The sequence below is a fragment of the Triturus cristatus genome, chromosome 3_1 (genome assembly GCF_964204655.1).
Source record: "Triturus cristatus chromosome 3_1, aTriCri1.1, whole genome shotgun sequence".
Taxonomy (NCBI): domain Eukaryota; kingdom Metazoa; phylum Chordata; class Amphibia; order Caudata; family Salamandridae; genus Triturus; species Triturus cristatus.
In genome coordinates, this window is record NC_140583.1 from 1,041,095,273 (window position 1) to 1,041,119,480 (window position 24,208).

Sequence of the window (24,208 nt, forward strand, 5' to 3'; positions counted from 1 at the left end):
AAGTTAGAACCAGCTAGTTCACATTTTTTGCAATGTAAACAGGAGTGTAGCCCCGCCAGAGTGACACTTCCGTAATCTAAATGGGAGATAACTATGAATTGTACTTCTAGCTGCATATCATCAGGAGGCAGGAACGGTTTGATCTTTCTTTATGTGTTGAGTTGTTGATTGGCTCCTCTAGTGGTTGCACTGATGTCGTCTTGCATATTCAGGTACTTGTCCAGTGTTATGCCTAATGATCTACTGGAGTCAACATAATGTGGAGCACAGTTGAGAGCCATTAGTTGTTTGAGCCACTCTTGAATGGGGACAGAGGTATTGTGGGGGGCAACCACGAGAAATTCGGTCTTGAGTGTATTTAGCTAAGGTTATTGTAAATGGTCTGGAACTGCCCTATGTGGGTGCCCAGCCTGAAACCATCAGGAGGAGCCTCATGTTTTCTTTTTTTGTCCAGGCTATAAATCTGCAAGACAGCGCTGGCTCATGCAGTGGTGCTGGAATCTAGGGTTTGTGCACTGCCAGGAGGCACTCAGAATTCTGAAGTTTGAGACCTCTAAGCCTATTGTTTTTGCTGTCTCTCAATTTTTAAATTCAACGTAGGCGCTGGACTCTCTTAAAAAAATAATTGCACCAGATCCTAATGCATAAACTGTTCTTACTTTCTAAACAAAAAAGCGAAAAACTCGTTCTAATCTTTTTTATTGTTTTACATTTTTATCAATGACATTTTTTTTATTCTTATACTGCATGTGTAGCTCTTTGTATGAATACTTTCTCCAGTACTGATTTCACCGGATCTATTGATTCCATGTTCTCTGTTATGTACTGTTTAGTCCCTGCAATCAATCTAATTTTTATTGGACCTAGGTTGTGTTTCTCTTCTCTCGTTACTAATGCACTTGCAAGCTTACTGGATCTGCGTATAGGCTAGTGCAGCTAATTACCTTGGCACGCAAAGATGATGCACAATGACATTTATATGATGGATGGATTCGTTTTTATTAGTTTTATATTGTCAAGATTCTGATTGTATTTGTATACATACTTTTATGGTCTTAATGACCGAAATAAAGGTTTTTAACTGGTAATTGTAAGTTAACCATAGTTGAGTTTTCAGATTACTACAGTTCAGAGTTTTAATATCAGGTGAAGAAATGTTCATATACATCATCGGCGTATATGTAATAATGTATGTTTGAATGGTTCAGACTTTCAGTGAGAGGTTCCACGAACAAGTTGAAAAGCGTGGGTGAGAGTGCGGGTCCTTGAGGCACTCTAATTTAAGTAGTGAAAAGTTGTCACTTATCGATGTGGTACAGGTGGCGAAAGTATCGAGTTGTGCCAGAGTGATGGAAATTCACCAGAGAAGTCAATATGGGTTTTTTACTGTGACTGTGATTGATATTACGCTGAACTTAGAGAGTGACAGGAGTTCATCTTAGGCTTTCATCAAGAGCAGACCTATGTTTCTGCTTGTGTGGCTTCATACTACTTGACCTGTTGTTGGAGTGTATCCTGCTGAAAACTCTGACAGCTGACACTGTTCTATCTTTCTGATATATGTCCTTACCAAAATGCTTCTAATTTGGGTTGCTCTTGTTAAGGTAGTGTAGGGAAAGATAGTTTGCTCATGCTCGTTAAAGAGAATCCTCTGCTGCATTTTAACCTTAATTTCTTTTACATGATCGTCTGCATCATCACCCTAGAGTTAGTCATTTATTTTGTACTATTTAGGGTAAATCTCTTCAGAAGATTTGGACTTATCCTGATCTTCTTGTACTTTTATATGATTATGCTGAGATTGATCTACATAGATTTGTTTCTAAATTTACAATTAAACCCTACTAAACTCAGCTCAAGTTGTTGAGTGGATCAATGTGTGGCTGCAACACTGTATTGAGATGCTAATCAGTGATTTCTCCCTTCACCTCTCATGCTTCTAAAAGACCGTCCCTCTCGGGAAATTTCTGTAAATGGGCCTAGGCTTTAACACAACCATTGGTGCGTTGTGCTCAGACTTCTTCAGCCACTGGTCGTATAAAATGTCTTTCACATTTAGTTCAGCCCAAGGCATTTCACAGATTTTGCATGCCCCTTTGACGTTCTGCACTGGTCAAGTAAAGTAGTGCCTAATATGTTTCTGCTCCTCCGCTGGTTACATATTCAATTCTATGTGCCGTCTGACGACATTTCTGTCCTTGTCGGGCGGTTACAATCCTGATAGCAACTGTAAACGTTAAGGCAGCTTAAATTTTCTGCAAAATCTAAAAAGCATCACAACTGCCCCAAGGCACCTAAAGCAATTCATTTTGCTGTAGAACTTTAACTGTAATTTTACATGTTAGAACAAATGGGGGTGTGGCACAGCAGTGAGGTGTATGGCTCCCATGAGTGGTTCCAGGAACCTTCGATATGAACCAGTGAAGCTGAATCCTCTTAATTGGTGGGTTGGCATCTTTGAAAGGATGCTCAGTATTTTGCCCTTAGCTGAGGCATAAATGTCAAAGTGCCACTCTCTCACAGTTCAGCATGACCCACCTACTTTCCCATCATTTATGCATTTAAATATCTCTTTCATTGGCAGCTAAAAATGTCATAACATACAAATGGGTGGCACATCAGCTGAGCTGGCACAGGCAACATATGAAAGACCAATGGACTATCGCACATGGCACACCTGCTTCATCCATTCACTCACTAGATGTAGGTGAGCCACTAAAAGCTCAAGCCAGGCTTGAGCCAGATGCCTGGCTCTGGATCAGCTCGAGATCCTCTTGGACCCTCAAGCTCATAACAAAGCCAAGCTTTCAAGGGTGGAGAAATGGCCCAATGGATATTGTTGCATGCCGACCATGTGACATGAGGAACCAGGCTTGAATCCCAGCCTCAGCTCACCATTTATGAATCCTGGCAAGCTTCACATGCTAAAATAAAAGCGTAACATAGTCTGTTTCTTTTGAGAAGCGCTCTTAAGTTTGCTCTATGTAAAACTGCCAAAAACAAGACATGTATTCGACTGTCACCCACAGCTCTGAATACATACTCCAAGAATTAAGGACAAATCATTATCTTTGATGTGAGAAAGAAATACCCATCTTGTGGGTGAATTGCACAGTATGAAATTGGAAAATCTGGGATCAGTCCTGGCTTCAGTGTTTGACCAAATTGTGTAAATCTAGGCAAATACTTTATTTCATGGAGACTCTTTTTCTCATTATGACATATGAGATCACCTTCAAATAAGCAAGTTCAAGGTTTGCACTTTACCAAAATCTTCTTTGTGTTTGATAGCCTATGATATTAGTCTATCGATAATAAGCATCTAGGGACCAGATGTATGACTCATTTTAGCAGTCGCAAATGGAGAATTGGGCCATTTGCGACTGCTAAATAGTCGTTTGGCCTGTACTAACCCTATTTTGCAAGTCGATAACCTATTACCGACTCGCAAAATAGGGTTTACGAGTCAGTATTAGGGAGGGGTGTCCCTGCGATTTTGTGCTTCTGGCTCTTGGTCACATAAGGGGTATATATGACAACTAATTTTATTTCTATTTTATTTTTTTATTTAATTTAGAAATTTATAGAGTGCACAGCTACCTCCAACGGAGGTGTCCCAACGATAAGGCATTCGGCTGACATAGGGTGCCCACAGGATTAGGAACGGTTGAAGAGACAGGTTTTTAGAGCTCACAGGAAGGCTGATTCTGGTTTAGTCAAGCAGAGAGGAGGTGGCATGGTGTTCCAGAGTCTAGCGGTCCGCACCACGAAAGCTCTGCCGCCTATCCTCTCCTTACAAAAGCAGGGAATGGTGAGGAGCTTCAGGTGGCTGGATATGAAGGCCCAGTCATTTTGGTAATGTTCGAGTCCAACTCTCAGTTATGTCGGGCCACGGCCCCTGGTGGCTCTGTACGTCAGGGTGAGTGCCTTAAATTCTGTTCTCCTGATGACAGGCTACCAATGAAGGATACTCAGGTGGGGAGTGATGGAGTGACGGTAGGGTACCTTGCAGGCGAATCTGGCTGAAGCATTCTGGATCATTTGCAGTCTGCGGGTCAGATATGCGGGGAGTCCCAAGTAGAGACCGTTAGCGTAGTCCGGGTGAGATGTAATTAGGGCGTGAACTACCGTCCTCCTGCAGTCCAATGGGAGGAAGTAGAGTAATTTCCTCAGAGCTCGCAATTTCCCAAAGCAGAAGAAGGAGACTTGTCGAATCTGAGATTTGCAAGAAAGATCGTTATCGAAACTGAATCCCAAGTTTCTCACCGAGTGTACTGGCTCAGGAGGGTGATTCAGTTCTTGTGGCCACCAGAGCGCAGCGGGTGGGGAGATCCGCTGGTTGAAGGGTCAGCTTTAGGCAATTTAGGTGATCCAAGCCGAGATGTTATCCAAAATACCGCCGCGCGAATGATTCTAAATCGCCCGGTGGGCTCACCTTCAACCCCTCTATTGCTAGACCTTCACTGGCTTCCGATCGCGAAACGAGCATACTTCAAGACCTGCTGCCTTACATGCAAGGCCTTAAACGGTAAAGGTCCCAAATATCTGTTAAGCAGACTCACTAAACAGACTACAACTCGCAACCTTAGGTCTAATTCTCTTGGGTTCCTGAAGACCCCTCGAATTCGCCTCGCCCGCTCCAGGGGAAAGGCCTTTTCATATCTGGCTCCACGATATTGGAATATGCTTCCCATTTCAATACGCATATGCCCTTCCCTCACTATTTTCAGGAAACAACTGAAAACTTTTTTGTTCTGATCACTTGGGATCTATCTCCGCTGCCACGTTGTTTTTCTCCTACCCTCCTCAGCTGCCTACTAGGTACAGCGCCGAGATGCCCCAGGGTGGGTCGTGCGCTTTATAAGTATCCCTAACATAACATAACATAACATAACATAACAGACACCTTCTAAAGTTGACAAACGCAACCTCTGATTGTTCTTTAAAACAGAAGCTGGGTGTCATCCTCGTAGGAGATCACCTTCTCCCCGAGGGGTTCGACCAGGGCTGCAAGTGCAGAGAGGTAAGCATTGAAAAGGAGTGGACTCAATGTGAATCTCTGGGGAACCACACACCAGGAGTTTCTGGGAAGACACAAAGGGATGTAGAAAAACTTGTTGTGACTGGTTCTCAATGAAGAACCAGATCCAGGACAGGTCCGTGCCCTGTATTCCCAGGTGTTTTAGTCTCTACAGGAGAATCGGATGGGCCACTGCGTTGAAGGCTGCGGACAGGTCCAGCAGCACTCTCTGACATTTCTAGGAGTGTGGTTTCTGTACTATAGCATGCTCTAAAGCCAGATTGGGAGTCACGGAATCGATTGTTAGCTTCCAGGAATTCCAAAAGTTGACTCTGGACTATCGGTTCGAGAATTTTCGCCGTAGCCGGCAAAAGAGAGATAGGTCTGAAGTTTTTATACTCTGCAGGGTCTGCATCCGGTTTCTTGAGGATTGGCAGAAGGAAAGCCTGTTCCCAAGCTGCTGGAAAGATGCTCGAACTCCGAGAAGAGTTCCAGATCTGGTTCAAGGGGGTATTAAAACAGGGGGCCAGAAGTTTAAAGAACTGGGCTGGGCAGGGATCACCATGTGAGACAGATTTACATTCCAATAATCTTTTTAAGGAAGCATCGAGAGAAAAGGGACGAAATTTGGTCAATGACTCAGTATTGTCTGGAGTAGCATTGTGCTCGGACGGAGTCAAGTAGGATGGGGAAAATGGCATAGATAGATGGAATTTCGCCCTTGACAATCCAGCACAGAGGGAAGAGGAGGGAAGCACGTTACTGTCAAGGGTTGCTGGTTTGGTAAAGCATTGAACAATTTTGAATAGTGCTTTTGCTGAATTTTCAGCTAATTTAATCCTGTGAGTGAAGTAGTCCCGCACATTGCTTCGCTTACATTTGTGAAAGTTTTTTAGTGCCTTTCTACAGGAGAGCTTGGCTGCGGTGTCATAAGATTCTCTCCGGGTGCGCTCCATATTTTTACAGAGGCTTTTCTCGGCTCGGAGCTCAGGGGTGAACCAAGGGGCTGACGGTCTCTTCCTGGAGGAGGTGACTAATCTAGGGGGGGCAACTATGTCTAGGGCCTTAACCACCCAGCTGTTAAAGCTCACTGTATCATCATCGTATTCCCTGACAACTAAAGCGTGACCGTTAAAAGTGCAGGTGTCATACTGTCTCTGGTGACATTGCTTCAGTTTCTCCTCTCTCAGACGTGCTGAGGTCTAGTGCTGCAGTGAATAAGTTTAAAGCTGAATGGTATTAGTAGATGGTCCGACCACGTTAGTGTTAGGGAAGCCTCTACCATCAGGTTGGGGTCATTAAAAAAAATTAGGTCCAGTGTGTGGCCGGCAGTGTGTGTGACGGCAGTGGCACATTGTGTCAAGTTGAGTCCGTCCAACGTTTCTGCTAGTTGGTTAGCTTTTGTGCATTTGTCACTGTCCATATGTACATTAAAGTCATCCAGAATAGTGAAACTTGCATGTTTCAGAGAGAGGTCTGCTGATAAATCACAGAGCTCTGACAGATGGCAAGCTGGAGTGTTCGGAGGTCTGTATACTAGGATCCGGGCCACTGATAAAGTGGACGCGATCTTTACACAGAAGGACATGGCCTCCAGGATCCCTATTCGGTCAATCTTTCTGCCAGAGATTTCCCAGCCCTCCCTGACAATAATAGTCACCCCGCCTCCGATCTTGTTGCCACCTCTATTTACACCCACCAACTGGAAACCGGCGGGTATCGCCAGCGTCAGGTCAGGATTTGGCTTTCCTTGAGCCAAGTTTCGGTGAGAAACATTACATCCTAGGAGTTCGCTCCAAAGAGAGCTAGATGTCGTCTGCGTGTTTGGAGAGGGATCTGCAGTTAATCAGGCAGGCCCTGATAGGGGAAGTTTCTACCTGGGCATAAGTGATATGAGAAGCGATAGGCGAAGAATCATCTTTGTGTTTCAGGGAACCTGCCTCAAAAAGAGAAGGACAGGAGCTGCAAACTGTTTGCTGGTTGACCACCAGGCGGTCTTGTTCGAATGTGGATTCACAGGTCTTATTATTCATACATAGTAGTTGTTCTCTGGACCAAACAATGCAGCCTCCAGGAGAGCATCGGGGTGCGTGGCTGGCGCTGGCAGCGAACCGTGCATGGACGGGCGCAGACGGGCTTGCCTTTGGCGCGCCTTCAGCGCCAGCAGCACACCCACTTTGGCACAGCCCTATTTATATGGTCACCCATGAGAGAGAAGCTACAGCGCTACTCAACTATGCACTGCTTCCAGTCTCACAGTGGCTTCCTGGCAAGGATAGTTTCCCTCCTCCTGGAGCTTCTCAAGAGCAAGGTGAGTCAGGTAGTAGAAACCTGCCCCAGATCAAGTGCAAATTCAAATTCAATCAGTACATCAGAAGTACAAACAAGTTTTAAAAGAATTTTTACATGTGACAGAGTCAATCAGCAGCCTTACGGGATCTGTGCAGCGGCCCCGTTTATATGGTCACCCATGAGCGCGAAGCTAGAGTGCTGCCCAACTCTGCGCTGCTTCCGGTCTCACTGTGACTTCCTGGCAAGGATAGTTTCCCCCCTCCCGGAGCCTCTCAAGAGCAAGGTGAGTCAGGTAGTAGAAACCTGCCCCAGATCAAGTGCAATTTCAATGGGAACAAACAAGGGGATTCCAGTCGCAAAATCAAAAAAGTTGTTGAAGAGGGAGGGGAAGACAACGTACAAACAGACAAGAAGAGGAAGGAGGGGCTTCCGGTGGAGAAAAAGTAGGAGCAACAACTCGAAGTATGAAAGTAAAGAAAACATTCTAGAAGACACACAGGAACTAACCATTATTAATTTGTCCAGCAGACAAATTACGAATTCAGAAAGTTCTTTGCTAAAACGTGGTTTAAACTTCTGCCCCAGTGCACATATGGACATGACACAAACACGGATAGACTTATATAAATATATAAGAAAAATAAAATTGGCAAAAATCTTTAAGGAAAAAGAAAAAGAAATGGAAAGAAAAGAAAACAACAAAATATAGTGAGAGAAATACCAATCTCTACTTTATCAGCAAAAGATTCAGAGAGTTATTTAACGCTAATAAATTTGGATGCAAGAACTGAGTCAGAACATGTGGAATTAGAGGCTGTGTGTAATCAATTGGGAGCCGGTTTAAGCCAAAAAAAGCCGAAGTCATATTTTTATCCTCAAATGACACCGGGAAACAAAATAGACACCTTTCATGAAGCGATCATACAAGATATGTACAAATTTAAAAAACGAAGATATTTGGACAATCTAAAAACAGATGAACGAAAGGCTTTGATAACCTTAAGTCAGGATGACGAAATTGAAAAAAAAATGGCTGACAAAGGTGCGAATATCATCATTTGGGACAAACAAGACTACGTAAAAGTAGCATATGAACAACTGAACGATATAGTTTATTATGAGAAGTTACAATTGAACCCAACAATGAAAATGAAGGTAGATCTGGATAAAAAATTGAAGAACTGGTTAGACCAAGGTTTGATTGATCATGAAGAATGTAAATACCTAACAGTGGAACATCCTACAACAGCTACGATGTACTTCTTGCCCAAAGTGCACAAGAATCGAACTAGACCACCAGGGCGTCCTATTGTTTCTGCGAATGGCTCCTTGTTTGAGCCTATGGCCAACTATATTGATTATTTTTTGTTACCTTTTGTTTCAAAATTGTGTTCCTACATCAAAGATACAACGGACATGTTAAGACATTTGAATGGCACCCCTTGGCATCCAACTTACAAATTGATAACAATGGACGTCATATCGTTATATACAAACATTGATCATGAAATTGGAATTTCAGCATGCAAATTTACACAGCATAATATCATGTTGGAAGAAATGATAAGAATGTGCCTAACACAAAATGTGTTTTATTTTGGAGAAGATGTCTTTAAACAAACTAAAGGCACTGTGATGGGTTTTTCCTTCAGCCCAAGCTTTGCTTGTCTCACTATGGGTTGGTGGGAGCAGAAATGGGCATGGCAATCTGATAATGAAATTTTTTTTAACAAAATAATGTTATGGTTACGTTTCATTGACGACCTTCTTATCATTTGGGATGGGTCGGAGCTTGAATTCAGGGAATATTTTGAGATTTTAAATAAAACACCTGCAAATTTCAAATTCACTTACGAGTTGAGTGAAACGAGGGTCACTTTCCTCGATACAGAAATCTACATTGAGGCAAATGAAATACAAACGACGCTACACAGAAAAACGACAGCTACTAACGCGACCTTGCATGCGAGCAGTTTTCATCAGCAATGTCTATTCCTAAATATTCCATACGGCGAGTTCCTAAGAGTTCGCAGGATATGTTCAAAACAAACAGAATGGATAAAACAGAGTGCATCAACTTTTAAAAGATTTGAAAAAAGAGGATATCCAAAATCTCAAATTAAAAAAGGATGGGAGAGAGCCAATGAAAAAGACAGAAATTAATTATTGAAAATAATTCCGGAAAGTGAAATCCAAAAGGGCGAAATTGAACCAATAAGATTTATAACCACCTTTTCAAAAGAGTCAACAGAAATTAGACAAATCTTAAAAGAAAATCTTAAAACTAGACACTACAGTTGGACCAATCATGGGGAATGCACCCAATATAATATATCGACGAGCAGTAAATGTGAAAGATCGGATGACTCATAGTAATTTTCAAAAGGAAAAGAACAAGTCATGGCTACAAAGCAAAGGATTTAAGAAATGTTACAATTGTAAAGTATGCCAGATTGCGAAAAACACTCAGGAGATCAAGATGGCAGATGGAAAAATTTGGAATATAAAAGATTTGATTACATGCAAGAGTCAGTATGTTGTGTATGTAATAGAATGCCCATGTCAACTTAAATATGTGGGCAGTACTATATGTGAATTGAAAAAGCGTATTCTTGAACATGTGAGGGCGACTATTCATAAAGACAGGAGTAATGCAGTCGCTAAACATATAGAAACAAACCATGACAGTAATTGGAAGTCTCTGATTTTTTATGGCATTGATATAGTAAAAAAGCAGGTGCGAGGTGGGAACAGAGAAAGCAACCTCAGACAAAAGTTGAGATACATTCTGATTTTACGCTCCTTAACACCATATGGATTGAACCAAAATTAGGAACTTTATACACATTTGTAAATAATATTGTTATTAATATGATGTAGGAAACCCGTTGTACAGCAGTCTTTATAAGTAATCCAATGAGCATGATACATGGAAATTAATTGATTAGAGAAGAGCAATTCTTTAGCCCGTTGTGTGTACATAGGACACTGAAATTACAGTATTAGTATTTTTATTTTTTCGATTTTTATGACTTATTTGCACTTTTTTGATTGTAGAGGCAATTAGTTGGTAAATTTCAGCTATAAAATACAAGAACTATAACAAGCATATTTATGAACAACTAGTAATAAGAGCCACTGGAGGCACTAATAGAATATATTGTTATTTAATATGTTGTTCTTTATAGATTCATTTTGAAGGATATTTCAAAATTGAAGTAGAAAATGGTTTAATTTAATTCACAGCGGTTGTTTTTTTACGTGCAAATGTAAAAAGGAAAACATAGTCACTACAAATCCCATAATGCCCCATAGCATAGGACACAGGAAATGAATAAAGGCACAAGGATTTTTGAAACAGTTACCGGAGTGCGACCTGGTTTCTTTCTTTCGGGAAAGTGTTGGATGATGTAAGGCAGTTTTGCTCAAACGCGAGGTAACGCACAGCTGTGAAGAGCGCCACGCTTGCGAGGAGAGCTACAGGAGTTAAGGATATATATATATATATATAAACTTATATTACTAATACTTACCGTAGTTAGACTTATAATGCGTGGCAATGGCATGCGAGATAAAAGAATGTATGCGTGCTAAAAAAAGTTGGGTAAAAATGCATTGTAAAGGCATGCAATGTTTTTCCCTGCATTGTTCCATCATACAACTGTCTTAGAGATGAGCCAGACCATTGGCTTGGCTCACCCTGTTAATTGATGGCTCGCCCACCTCTATCACTCATCCATTCACCCCACCATCCATGGAATCCGCCATTGAGCCATCCATCCATGCACTCATTCTTCCATCTATGTACTCATTCCAGTGAGTGATTAATTTTGACACACACCCACTTGCCCATCCACCACAAACACAAGGTTAGCATTAAATGAAGAGCCATTTCCTCTTCAATAAATATGAGTGTGATGATGCTGGCCTATGAGTGAGCGTTATGTGTGAGCTAGTGTGTGGGGTATGCGATGAGGGAATGTATGTGTATTCATGTGAGAGAATGAGTGAGGGGTTTGTCTGAGCTGCTGTTTTGGTGATTGGTGAAACAGTGAGTGCCCAAGTGTATTGCTATGAATTAGGGCCTTGGGTGAACTTTTGTGAGTACCTTGAGAGAGAGTGGTCCTGATTCATGAATGTAAACTTACACTTTTGTGTAAGTTTGCTATTTTGTTTGAATTCACAAATGACAAGTTTAGTTTTACTAATAGCAGTTTTATGACTGTGGAGAGTCCGCAGTCGGGGCGAAGAACTGTGCATGTGAAAAGATAGTGCAGGCTTATCTTTGTATGTGCAAAGTCTCCACAGTCGCAAAATTACTATCAGTAAAATTGAACTTGTAGTTTGTGACCCCCCAAAAAATAGTAAAATTACACAAAAAGTGCACGCTAACCTTTGTGAATCAGGCCCGGTGAGTGTAAGAGTGCATTATAGTAAATGTGTGCAAGTGTCCTGCAGTGCAAATCTGTTGTCAATCAATCAATCGTCTTGTAAAGCACAACTACTCACTAAGGGTTTCAAGATGCTAGGGGTGCTGATCCGTCGAAGGCGCTGTGGTTCAGTCGAAGAGCCAGGTCTTGAGGTCCTTGCTGAATTGAAGCAGTGATGGTGATTGCCTGAGGTAGACAGGCAGAGTGTTCCAGGTCTTTGCTGCGAGGTAGGAGAAGTAACACCATACTCTTAAACATATTAGTGGCAAAGTGATTGTTTATTGTGTTAGTTACATATTGCCAATTGAAAAGCAGTACCATTACAGCACATGCACGTATTTAACAAACTGTATTTTTAACTAGCATTAGCAAACAGCATTAGCAAACAGAATGGGTCTGGTCTGCAACTGAAATTGCAAATCAGACCTATTGACTATGTCAAAGCCTGTTAAAGTCTGCCATGCATCTGTGATCAGCACATAATGGCGCATATTTCTGTGTTCTACTCACAGCACTCTGCTGCCCTCTAGGACTAGAACCGCATTATGTAAATATGTTCCAATCAATTAAAAAATAAAATACATTTGAACAACTGTGTGTTTATTTAATCAGTGTTGTAACTATATACTGCCACTCAAAAAAATCATGTGGAGTTTCTTCATTGATTTTCTATCCCAAATAATTTAAGAATGGGCCACTACAATTATTCGGCAATGGAGAACTACATTGTTTTGCACATTTGCTTTAGACATGCAGCAGGAAAAGTCAAAGTGTGCAGCACATTATGTTTTTACAGGCAAACGTGGAATAAACCAGCTATTTTGAACTTCCAACAGACGTATATAATCGAAGTATTTCCACAAACAGAAACAATTATCAAGGTTCTTTAGGAAATAAAACCATATAATTTCTGTTGAACCAACTCCAAATGATGTCTGCTAACAATTCATTGTGTGGTGTTGCATTGAACAACACTTCATTAATTCTGTGCTTTCTACCTCTCATAGTAAAGCAGACTGTGTTGAACTTAGAATATTGGACTCAGCACAGAAATGCCCTACATGTACACGCCGCTTTGTGGTTGTATGTAGGCATGTGTGTATCTGGTTTGTTCAGAGCAGTGACTAGGTACAAGAAGGTGCAAAAGCAGGGAGAGGAATCAAGATCAGATACACAGCTAGTGTATGCGGGGTCCCAATTCCCTAAAGGTGATCGTGGTCTTTTAGGTTTGTTTCCTGACCTCAACTAGCTTTCAAAATGTGTTTGTTTAACATCAGTCGCGACTGCTCCTGCAAAGCAGTAGTGAGGCGGGCAGGTGGGGAGTCGGGGGGAAAAAATTAAATTTAAAAAATCACTTACCTGCCGTACAGCCAAAGGGCTGGCTACCGCCTCTCTTCCGTCCTCTCCGTCCTCTTCCTGGCTTCTGTTTGAACAGGAAGCACCCAGGCTCCCCTAAGCCAATCACAATGCTGTGCAGCGTTGTGATTGGTCTGAATGCCGTGGTTCGCTGCTCAGATGGGGAATGAAAGCCTGGGCATGTTCTCCAACCAGGCTGTGATGCAGCCTGGGTGGAGAAGTTGCAAAGTGCGCAAGAATGTTTTGCCGGCCCCAGAGGGCTGGCCAAACATTCATTCGCACTTAGGAGTGAACCACCACTCCTCCCCGTCTTGCCCAGCCTATCCCCGCCACAAAAATCTGCCTCAGCATGGAAAAATAAAATGATAATAACATTGCGTTATTAACATTTTATTTTATGTTGTTTGCCATGCTGAAAGGCAATAGGGTGACGCTCCTCTGCCTTAGCGGGGGACCCACCCATGTTGAACACTGCTCGTAGTTCTTAAACCACAAGTTTAAAACAAGAAAAATGTAGTGAACAAAACTATATGCAGTGTGTGAGTTGCATTGTTTCATCTTTGCCTATTAAATATATGTGTGTTTTTCCCTGCCAATTTAGCCTAAATCCCAGTTGTCCTATCAGATGTTGACATATTTCCTCCGCAGGTTTTGGAAATTTGCTTTCTGCAGATCTTGGTACTGATTTGCAATGGAATAAATATCTCTTTTTTTTCTTTCCTCTAGCACTTCAGCAACTAATGGCTGCCTTTATAACACACTGCTGTGTCTTTCTGGTATTGTGGTGTTTTTAGGTATAAGGCTGGGTACTAAGGGTCTTTTTTAGGTCTGTTTTAGCGGTCTGGAAGGCATCATGTTATCAATTCTTTAAAGATCGTTTAATAAGAAGAGGAACAGAGAATGGGCTTTGGTTCTGCCACCTTCAACCATTGGCTTTCACATGTTTTTAGTTGTTGCTATTCCTTGGGTGGGCTTTCCTTCAAGGGAATGATATTTTGTTGGTGGTTACATTGTTAAGTGTGTAACCATTAGGTTAGGGAATCTGTAGTTCTTAGTTTCTGTAGTTTGCAAATGCAACTTCACTTCTAGCTTCTATGTCATAACCAGTGTGAACTCTTTCCTATATTCACTTTTCTGACTTAACATTTTAAACGTGTATTTATAACTTTTCTGTTTCGGAAGTGATTGCTATTCGGATGCCAGGCTCAGGCATTCAAAAGAATTCCATAATCACACTTGCAAAATCATTTGTTTTACTTTGCTATCATCATACCATGCTGTTGGAATTGCAGCCACTTTTGTTCACAATGGAAATACCTGTACAGACAGAGGAGTTTTAGGCTTTGGTTTCAATCATGTACAGTCACCAGTCGGGGGTAAATGTAGGGCAGGTAGGCCGGTTCTAGCCAGATTTTCAGGATAACCATTTCTATGTAAACATATTCTATTAAGATGTATTGTCTTTTAACATATCTTATGAGTCTACCCTAGAAATCCAGCATGTATGGGGCCCTCCTGCCCTGTGCTAGATGTGCATGGCTCTACTTCATCAACACTGAGAACGCTGGTATCTTTTCAAGGATCTCTCCCTGAATAACATGTTATTTTATTATTAAATCAAATATATGATCCAGTTTTGCACAATACTTAAATAACCAGTAGATGACTGAGAAAATAGTGTGACAATGTCATGAAGGTGCAAGAAAACAAACCTTAAGAAATGATTGCCAATTGCCCCTTAAACAGCTCTAATAGAAGTTGAAGTTGGAGTCCGTCCATAGCGGCTGAGGGGCCAGGCCCCCTCACCGTTTTCCCCCAAGAAGAGTGTCTGTCAGGCTGAATAAAGGTCAGCCTGACAGACACTCTTCATGGTCAGGTCTGGCAGCCAGGACCTAGACATGTGCTAAATAAGCAGGCTTGTGGCTGCCTGAGCAGAACTTTGCTGGCTGAGGATGTTACAGCTCCTGTGGGTGTGGCCTCCTCAGCTCAGCAAAGGTCTTTGAGGCCCTCCCCTTCTTGAGGAGGAGGAGCATCACTCATAGCCTCATACCTGGGTGCTTTAGTTTTAAGCCCTGAAGTGCCCAGGGTCGAGTGTCAATCAGTGACACCTTGTCACAGAGTGGGGTGGGGTCAGCAGTCTCAATGACCCCATCTCACTCTGTGAGGAGGTTGGGACTGCTGCCTTCCCTTATTGACTGGCCTAAGTTCAACCAATGAGGGAAGGCAACAGTCCCAACACTCCTGGGGCATCTGAGGCAGAGCTACAATTAAGTGTTCTTTTTTTTCCAATTAATATTTGGTGCTCGTGTGCGTGCATGTTTGAATATTTGTTAAGGAGTTTTGTGAATGGATGTGTGTGTGATTGCACATCTGTGATGGGTGTGAGTGAGTGTGTATGTGTACATGTGTGTCCCATCTGCCCCCTCCCTCCTAAAACTGCTGGCCATCACTGGTGGGAGCAGTGGCAAATGATAGTGGAAACATGTTCCAAAGCTTGGGAGTGATAAGAAATAAAATCAAGCTTTTTCCAAGGAAATCGAAGAGAAAATGAGAAGATGACTAAAGATTCAGAGTATAATTGCCTTCTGGAGCCCTCCTGCACACTTTAAAACATTTCATGACTTTTGCAGTAATTTAATGCTACCAGTAGGTGGTGCACTAATCATATGGAACAAGTCAGCTTTGTTTGCATTTAATATTGATATATTCTGGGGCAAGCTCAAAAATGCCCTTTGTTTTACCAGACTTGGGACCATATTACGAGTTGGGTGGCGCTGTATCACAGGGTGGGTTACAACTCCATCGGTCCTCCTACACCCGGATACTCGAGGTGCAGTAACACCACATTCTATTTTACCCTCTGGAAACTATGACCAGAAAATTCATGTGCAAACCTGGGAGGGTCTACGAGCTCTAGCACAGCTCGATCTGTGCCCCAGCTATTCCTTCAGCACTGGGGCAGCTTGGATGTTTATCGCCTGTCCAGCACCAGCTTCACCTCTTCCATGACAACCTCACCATCAACCTCCCCATCCACAGACAGATACTCCCGGCCCAATTTACCACTGGCTCAGTGTTGCAGTTGAAAGGGAGAGGGATTGTGTCTGGAATGGGGCCATCTCATGTGAAAAAGGACCCCATAATTCAACGTCCACGTGTTATTTCCCATTTGAGGAACAATAACTCCAAATAGGCAGATTTAGATGCAGGAATACATCCTAGAAATTTTAATTCGAGAAACCTGTTAACCACACACCTAAATGCACCCCTTTTCTTGCACCTGTTGGCAGCAACATAGTATGGAAATGGGACTGGGAGATTCAGGGCCCAAAATACTGTATCTAAGTGACTAATGACAATGTAGGATCTAGGGCATAACAAGACTAGCCCATCACCTGGAGATAAAACAGCAGAGAGAAACCTTAGCCAGATTGCACATAGAGGTGTTATGGAGTTTTCAGCAATGTGCACCTTCACCAAGAGCTGCAAATGTTCATGTGTCAACAACACCTCTCAGTTATGGTAAAATATTTACCTATGTCACAGAGCTTTCTAAATGACACTTCTTTCAGGTGTGATCACCTCCAATGAGAGACCTGTAGAGCTGAAAAAAAGAGGAAGAAGTGTCAGCCATAGCCTGAGATGATGCCTGTGCAGATGCCTCATATGTCCATCAATCTCCCTCCAGCTCTGGTGCAAGCATTTTCTCAAATACAGGCAGAATGACACTTGTATGGACACACTCGGCCATCTGGTTATGAGCCTAATTGTAAGCTCATATGTTGCTTTGTTTCAATCTGATACCCTCCAGAGGCCTCTTCTGATGATCCCAAAAGGCAGATGCCGAGAGTGGTGATAACGTAATACCACTGCTGCCTCCCTCACACACTGATGTGCAGTTTACATAGGCTAAGAACAGAAGCATGGACACAGACTGACTTCTCCAAAACAACAAATAAATTGAGGAATTTGGAAACTATGAGGCAGATTTACTAATTGTTTGGTGCAATGCAGCTCAGCCAGCAAAGTTGCTGCACTGCGTGGCCTTAAAGGGAAAAACAAAAACAGGATCATAGCTACAAAGATATGGCACTGTTTTTCTCTCCATTTGTGCTGGTGTACTTGCACCACAGTGATGGTGTGTGTGCGTTGTATCAAGCATAACTATTGTACTGGAAGGGGACCTTCCAGGACAAAACCTATGATGTATTACTTATCCCACTTTATATGTTTGTTGTACAGTGCAGAAGACTTCTGAAGTTTGAAAAGATTTGCATAAAGAAAATGTTTCTCAAACCTTATAGCTGCTACAAGAGGCATAACTTCTTTGGTTGAAAGCATTGTCTATCAATGTTGGTGAGTTATTTTTGCATCAAAACTCATGGGTCGTTGCATGGAAACACCTATCTACCATCCATGGAACGGCCCCTTAATGCAAAGTAGTGCAAAGGCAAATCCTTTTTTTCATTGGAACGTAAATTCTGACACACCATGTTATGCTGGGTTTGCATCACTTTTGTGAAAGTGTTGATACAGTTTCCCCTTTATTTCAAGACTGATGCATTATGTTTATCCAATTACAGTTCTTGACTTAGTGGCATCCCGTCATTGGCAAAGGAGTACTAAAAAAAAACATTTTTTGGGGACTTTTTAAAATAGAAAATACAGAACATCTGCCCCCTCCCATGTGAGAGTCTTGTGGTTATTTTGTGATTGATTGGATTTTTGGAACCCTAAATGGATTTAGTGAGATTTGCGAGGCCACTGGCCAGCGCCACCACTCTCAAATTTATTCCAGCACCATTGGAGTTAACCAGTGGTTACAGACACATAGCCGAGGTCTACTGAAGTGAGCTTATAAAACAACATAGGTTGATCATCCTCAGAGACATGCATTCTAAGGGGCAATGAAGCATTGCATTACAGGAGCAGGGAGAGTGGATCTGAAACTCTGTTGAGCCCTTCATACATATAGTCTATGCAAATTGACTGATTTGCCTTTGTAAGCATTTTAGGGTGTTGGGAGATAAAGAGTAATGCAGGTTGAGGGGGGATTGCTCCAGAGCAGGTTTCTCCAACCAGTCGATTGGGAGCTGCCAGTATGTCCCAGACCTTCATATTAACTCATAGCTGAGTTCATTTTTAAATGAGCACAACTTGATAATATTTTCCTTTTAAAGTCAAGGGAACGCTGTGTTTATTTTACATTATTGTCATCAGGCTGCAGATAGCAGGGCCTGATAATGAACAGTGCTCAGATGTATGACCCAGGCTGTGGCACAGAGGTAAACAACTGAACTACTGAGGTATTTAACTCATAAATAAAAGTCCTTGTCAACTCAATATTGGAGCTGTGAACAAAATGATGTAAATGGGAGAAAATTTAAAAGAAAAGTTACCTTAATGAGTAAGTTAACTCTTCATTTTAATTTTCTATCGTTTTAAGGTGTTGCATTTAAGACCAGAACGCCCCTTACTCCTGGTGGCCAGTAGAAACTGTGCCATAAGTGTAACTAAAAATAGAGGCATTTTTTGAAATGAGAGAAATTTAAAGTGCAGAAAAATGTCCCATATTATGTACATTTTTACAGTACATTTTTCTGCGCTTCAAGTTTCGCCCGTTTAAAAAAAAATGATTGTGTGTTATACATGTAACGGTGCCACATATGTCATAAGGTATGTCCTGTGCTGCAAGTACATACAAAAGGCACACAGGTGATGGACTGAATGCAGAGCAAGTCAAACATTCACCCCCAGTCAAGAGATCTGGGTTAAATCCATTGTTCTTTTGCTCACCATGCAACCCCTGTTTAGATCCAGCCATATGCAAATGACTCTTGACCCTGCTCTTCATGGGAACAGTCCAGCCTGAACTGCAAAGCCAGATCCTCCCTGGACCCAAAACAAGCATCCTGGGACCAGTTTTGGGGCATCACCCCTCATCAGCCAGGTTAGCTTGAATCCAGTGGCACAGGGAGCCTGGGACCCACATCCGGGCATGCCTGGAGAACTTAGGGTGAGAAAGTAAGAGACACACAGATGATGGACGGAATGCAGAGCAAATGAAACATTCACCCCCAGTCAAGAGATCTAGATGAAATCCATTGTTCTTTTGCTCACCATGCCACCCCAATTTAGACCCAGCCATAGGCAAATTAATCTTGACCCTGTTCCTCATAGGAACAGTCCAGTCCGAACTGCCAAGGCAGGTCCTCCCTGGACGGGAAACAAGCATCTTGCGACTGCTTTCGGGGCATCACCCTTCATCCGGGTTTGCTCGGACATGGGTCCTGGGCTCACTGTGCCACTGAATTCAAGATTGCCTGGCTGATGAGGGTGATGCCCCAAAACTGGTTATAGGATGCTTGTTTCCGGTCCAGGGAGGACCTGGCTTGGCATTTTGGGCTGGACTTGTAAATATGGCCTCCTTTCCCGCATTACTCTGTGTGAAAGGGGCGTTCCATCGGTGTTGCTGTGGGTGCTCCCACGCAACACCCATATATTAGGACGCATTCCCAGATTTACAAGGTTTCATGCAAGGGAATGCATCAGATTCTAATGCCTCCCCAGCTGAGGCGTTAAAGTGGCACGATGAGGAGAAATACCTTTATTTCTCCTCGTTTTTCCTTTTGCTATGTGTGCTGCATTCTGGCACACATAGAAGGAGGAAAACGGCATCAATGATTGTTTTTGTGCAGAAAGGATTCCCTTTCTACACAAAAACAATCATCGCTGCAACGCAGAAACCCTCGCACCGTGGTGTATGGGTGCCTGCACCGGTGCTAGGCAGCCAACTGTGCGCCAGCTTAGAGGGAACCACAGGAATGCATCATATTACTGTAAATACAATGCATCCCAGCACTTTCGTAATGACGCAGCAAGATGACTTCCAGCGCTGCGCTGCATCACTTTCTAGTAAATACGCCCCCAAGAGTCGTTTTTCAGTTAATTTCTCACAATGAATCAAGAACATTTGTCAATCTCAATTCATAGGCTGTCTTTGTCAGCTGTCCCTGCACTCATTCAAAATGTGCTAAACCCATCTATTAAAGATCCTGTATTTAACACACCTACACAGCCATGTAGGTCACTTCATCAGAATCATGGGCGTTAGGAGAAGTGGCAGATCCAAAGCAAAACTATGAAATAATTTGAACATTTTCCAGGATTAGAAAATAAAGGCTGAAATATAAGTAAAGCATGTATTGTGTTGCAGCTGCTACCCCTAATAATATCCCGCCTGTCAGTGAGTACACCACAGCACGCGGACTCATCAGTTCTGTGCTGCCTCCTACTGGAGGGGGAGATGTACAAAGGTGTGTATAGTTCCACTCCCATGGGCGCCAGAGCCTCAAGTCATCACTCACGTGAAAGCAAAGATACTCGATGCCTGGATTCCCCTGTGTAACATCCTTAGAACACAGCCCTTGTCACATATATTGCCCTTGGTAAAGGCATGAACATAGGATGCAACTTCTGCATGACATATCTATGTTTATTAAAAAAAAAATCTGTATGATACCAAAGTGAAGTTACAAGGTCAGTACTCAAGTATGTCGTAATAATAATGTTAAGAATGCATATACTGAGTAAACATGAAAAGTAACCTCAAATACAAAAAAAGAACAAGAAAGAGAACTAATTTTAGAAGGAAGAAGACATTATTTATGGTTTCAAGGCTAAAATTAGCAACAGAGTATAAAGACATGGCTTGAAAACTGATCCCTGCAGGAAAATCCCACACTGGTGAATATTCAAAGCAGCATTCTGTAAAGCGTTGAAAAACAAAGAGGAAGTACAACACGTTTAAAAGTGCAGTTTTGTATCTAAAAACTGCATTGAATCGCCCAAGAATAAACTCCACAACATCTCTACAGAGCCAGCATCACCCAGGCGCTGCTAAAATCTGCAAATCGTCTGTGCTTCTTATAAGCATTAAGTCCACTCACCTGCTGGGTCTGGTTCTGTACACCTTTAGGGATGAGATACAAAGATATTATATTTAGTTATACGACTTTAGCGGCTGGTTAACAGTTTATTGAATATGGAAAGTAGACTTACAGAATTTAATACAAAAATATTATAAAACATTTTTTGGGCTTCTCAGTCAATATAAAATGGGGAAAGCCATTAAATGCGTGTAAAAATTTTATAAGAGAGAGAATGGACACTTACCGTAGAAGAAGACAAAAGAGTCTTTCCCCGAGCCCTAGAACACCTTGGGCTTTATAGCTCTCCAAATGCTGCTGTTCTGGTTTTTCTCATTCCGGTCAGTAGTTTTATATATAGATCTAGGACGACAAACCAGTTCCCAACAATGGTGACTATGTGGTTTACTGGAACAGTGAAATATGCATGTTATGTGTTCTGTAAAACAGGTCTAGTCCTATTTATTTTTTGATGTTGCAGGTGAAATCTCAACTCCATTTGAACTATCTGACAGGGCCACTGTCGCTCTGGGATCAACTGAAGTAACACAAGAACATTGCTGCTAACAGCTTGAAATAGCCGGCAAATATTAGTGCGAAACCTTAGTTTTGATCATCTCCATTTCAAAAAGACAAATGTAATACAATCTCAAAACATTTGTGGTTTTGCTTACTTTCATTTTCCAAAAGCATTAATTAAAGCAGGCACTTGAAAAGGCAGGAGTGGTAGCATCGTTGAGCTAGAACCTCTCTTGATTGACTGATGTTAATATTTCTATGCTACACTAATCCATAAGTGGTCTGCTGGTGCTGCTGATGGGACGCCTATGTGTACTGTATTCCAAAGCTCTCAGGCATGTCTTAAAGCCCCTTCATAAAGAAGTGTAGGAGATTTTCAATACCAGGGCATTCGCATCTTGGCTGCTTGCACCCAGTCCGTCACTAGGGTTGGTGTCACCCAGTGCGGTAACTCATGGTGTCACCCCTGCGGTCCGCACCCCCTGCATTCCCCTAGTGACGCCACTGAGGCCTGAGAGAGGAGTGAGGCCTGAATGAACCAGAGCAGCCTAGAAGAGGCCTGTGCAGAGCAGTAAGGTCTGGAACCCCATAGGAGTCTGTACCGCGCACACAGGCCTGTAGAAACAATAGAAACTGGCCTATAGGACGAGGTATGTGCATAGCAGTGAGGACTCCAAGCTAGGAGAGGGGTCTGTACGGAAGAAAGAGGCTTGCAGTGCAGACGGTGCCAGCTCGAAGGACAGGCTGCACCTGGAGCAGCCTGTCTGCGGCGTCCGGCCTGTACAGCTGGGAGTGCTCTGCGCCTCCCAGCCAGCGTTGGACGCCTGGACATATATGGTCGAGGACTGAAGTAGTTTATTTTAAGACCACGACTGGTGCAGCAGATTAAAAAGAGCCCCAGGCACTCGTTCACCCCCACCCTCATCTCAGTGTTTGACCCAGGGAGAACTCAAACAATGCAAACAGAAAGTGAAAGAAACACAGTCCACTGGAGTGTGCAATTATTAATTATCACCCTCGTCTAATTGTGTGGCAATCCAGGTAAAACCAGAGAGTTTAAATGCTAAGGAAACGTCCACGTTGGTGTGATCTTCTTGCGCATTGATTCTTGCATGAACCCCCTCGGGAAGCCCCTCCCCCTCCACTGTGAGTGTGGCTCGTCCTTCTAAATATTTCATTTCTGCTAAGAAAAATAGACTAATGCACGTGCAAGCCGCTCACGTCTCGCTAAACGCGAGTGCACCCCCTTATGTGGCACCACTATCAATGGTTTTATTCTTAACCACAAATCTCAGTGACGTTAGTTTAATTGCATCCAAATGTCCACGATAAAATATTATAATGATCCCAGATCTGCTTGAAATAGATTTTTCATACATTCAGAGACACGGAAAAACAGACTGAAAAATAATAAAAATAACATGGACTAATTAACTTTGAAACAAGAGAGAGGAAAAAACAACTGTCACTCTCTGGTGTTACTGCCAAACTTGAGCGGCTTCTGGTTAAAGAATTCAAGCTGCTGAACTGGGTAATAAGACACCTTTTTTAGGTGCTACTTTCTAAATCGTACAACGACGAGCAATATTTGCTTTAGAATAACGGCCTGAAAATCTACACGTGCCTCATCTGCAGGGATGTATTTACAATCTGATGCCGGAGTATAAAAATGCTCAGATATCTGTGGAGGGCTTGTTGCTACAAACCGGCTGTTTGTAATGAATGTACTGTGTGAAATTCTTCTAACGGTTGTCAGCCCCAAGACACCCCCTTCCCCGCCCAGTAGCACATGGCACGCAGTGGTGCCCTGCTCCCCTCTCCAATGCCTCCTACCTCCAGGTGGACTCTGGGCGCAGGGGCTGAGGGCAGGTGGCGGGCTCCATTCTCATTGCGGGCGGCGCAGCATTACTTGCAGCACCGGAGTTTATCCCAGCTCGGAGCCCCCCTCCTCAGCCATTCAAAGTGCTCCCGCTCGCAAGCACCAGCTCTGCTCTGGTTCCTCATTCCTGGGAGCCGGCCCCTCGGACCTGCAGTTGCTCAGAAGGTACCACCTGGCGGCAGCCGAGGGGCGTGCAGCTGTGCACGGCAAAGAGAGCATTGAGACCCTTGTGTTACCTGTCTCCTGAGTCCAGATTTTAGAGATATTTTTCGGTTCTTAAAACACGAACATGTTTACATTTCGTTTCAGGGCAATCCGGCACGCACAGGTCTCAAAACAGAACCTAGTGCCTCCATTTCAAAAGCATGCCCCCAGTCCCCCGATGGTGTCACGGACGGTGTCACCCCATGCGATGGTGTCACCCGGTGCGGTCCGCACCCCCGCACCCCGCTAGTGACGCCACTGCTTGCACCCAGACGGTCCTTCGTCCATCAGATCCCAGGTTATTCAAATGATAACTTATGGTGGCTTTCTTCTTTAGAGTTAGGTGATCCGCCACTGGCAGTGGCCTTTTTTCTAGAACACCCAAGAGAACCACACAGGGATCACATGCAAACAGCAAGCCCATCATCTCCTCCATAAAAAAGGCTACTTCTTTTCAGGAGGGCAACATCTTGAAATCTCTCTGCCATCATAGAAAATTCATACAACACAAACTCTCTCTCACTCTTTATCAAACGTCGGACAATGAAAAAACTTGCATATCTGCAATGGAACCACGGCC

The 24,208-nt window shown here is 42.9% G+C and overlaps 1 long non-coding RNA gene across 1 annotated transcript in view; it reads right to left on the reverse strand.

The window, feature by feature from the left end:
• The window catches only part of LOC146861464 (uncharacterized), a 28,844-nt gene extending 5,270 nt beyond the window's left edge, over positions 1 to 23,574 (reverse strand). Inside the window, exons 1-5 of the long non-coding RNA XR_014978966.1 lie at positions 23,379 to 23,574; positions 21,274 to 21,389; positions 21,048 to 21,070; positions 16,634 to 16,702; positions 11,822 to 11,962 (exon numbers count right to left, since the gene is read on the reverse strand). This is a non-coding gene — a long non-coding RNA (uncharacterized LOC146861464). The remainder of the gene's footprint in view (positions 1 to 11,821; positions 11,963 to 16,633; positions 16,703 to 21,047; positions 21,071 to 21,273; positions 21,390 to 23,378) is intronic.
• Positions 23,575 to 24,208: the final 634 nt, after the last annotated feature.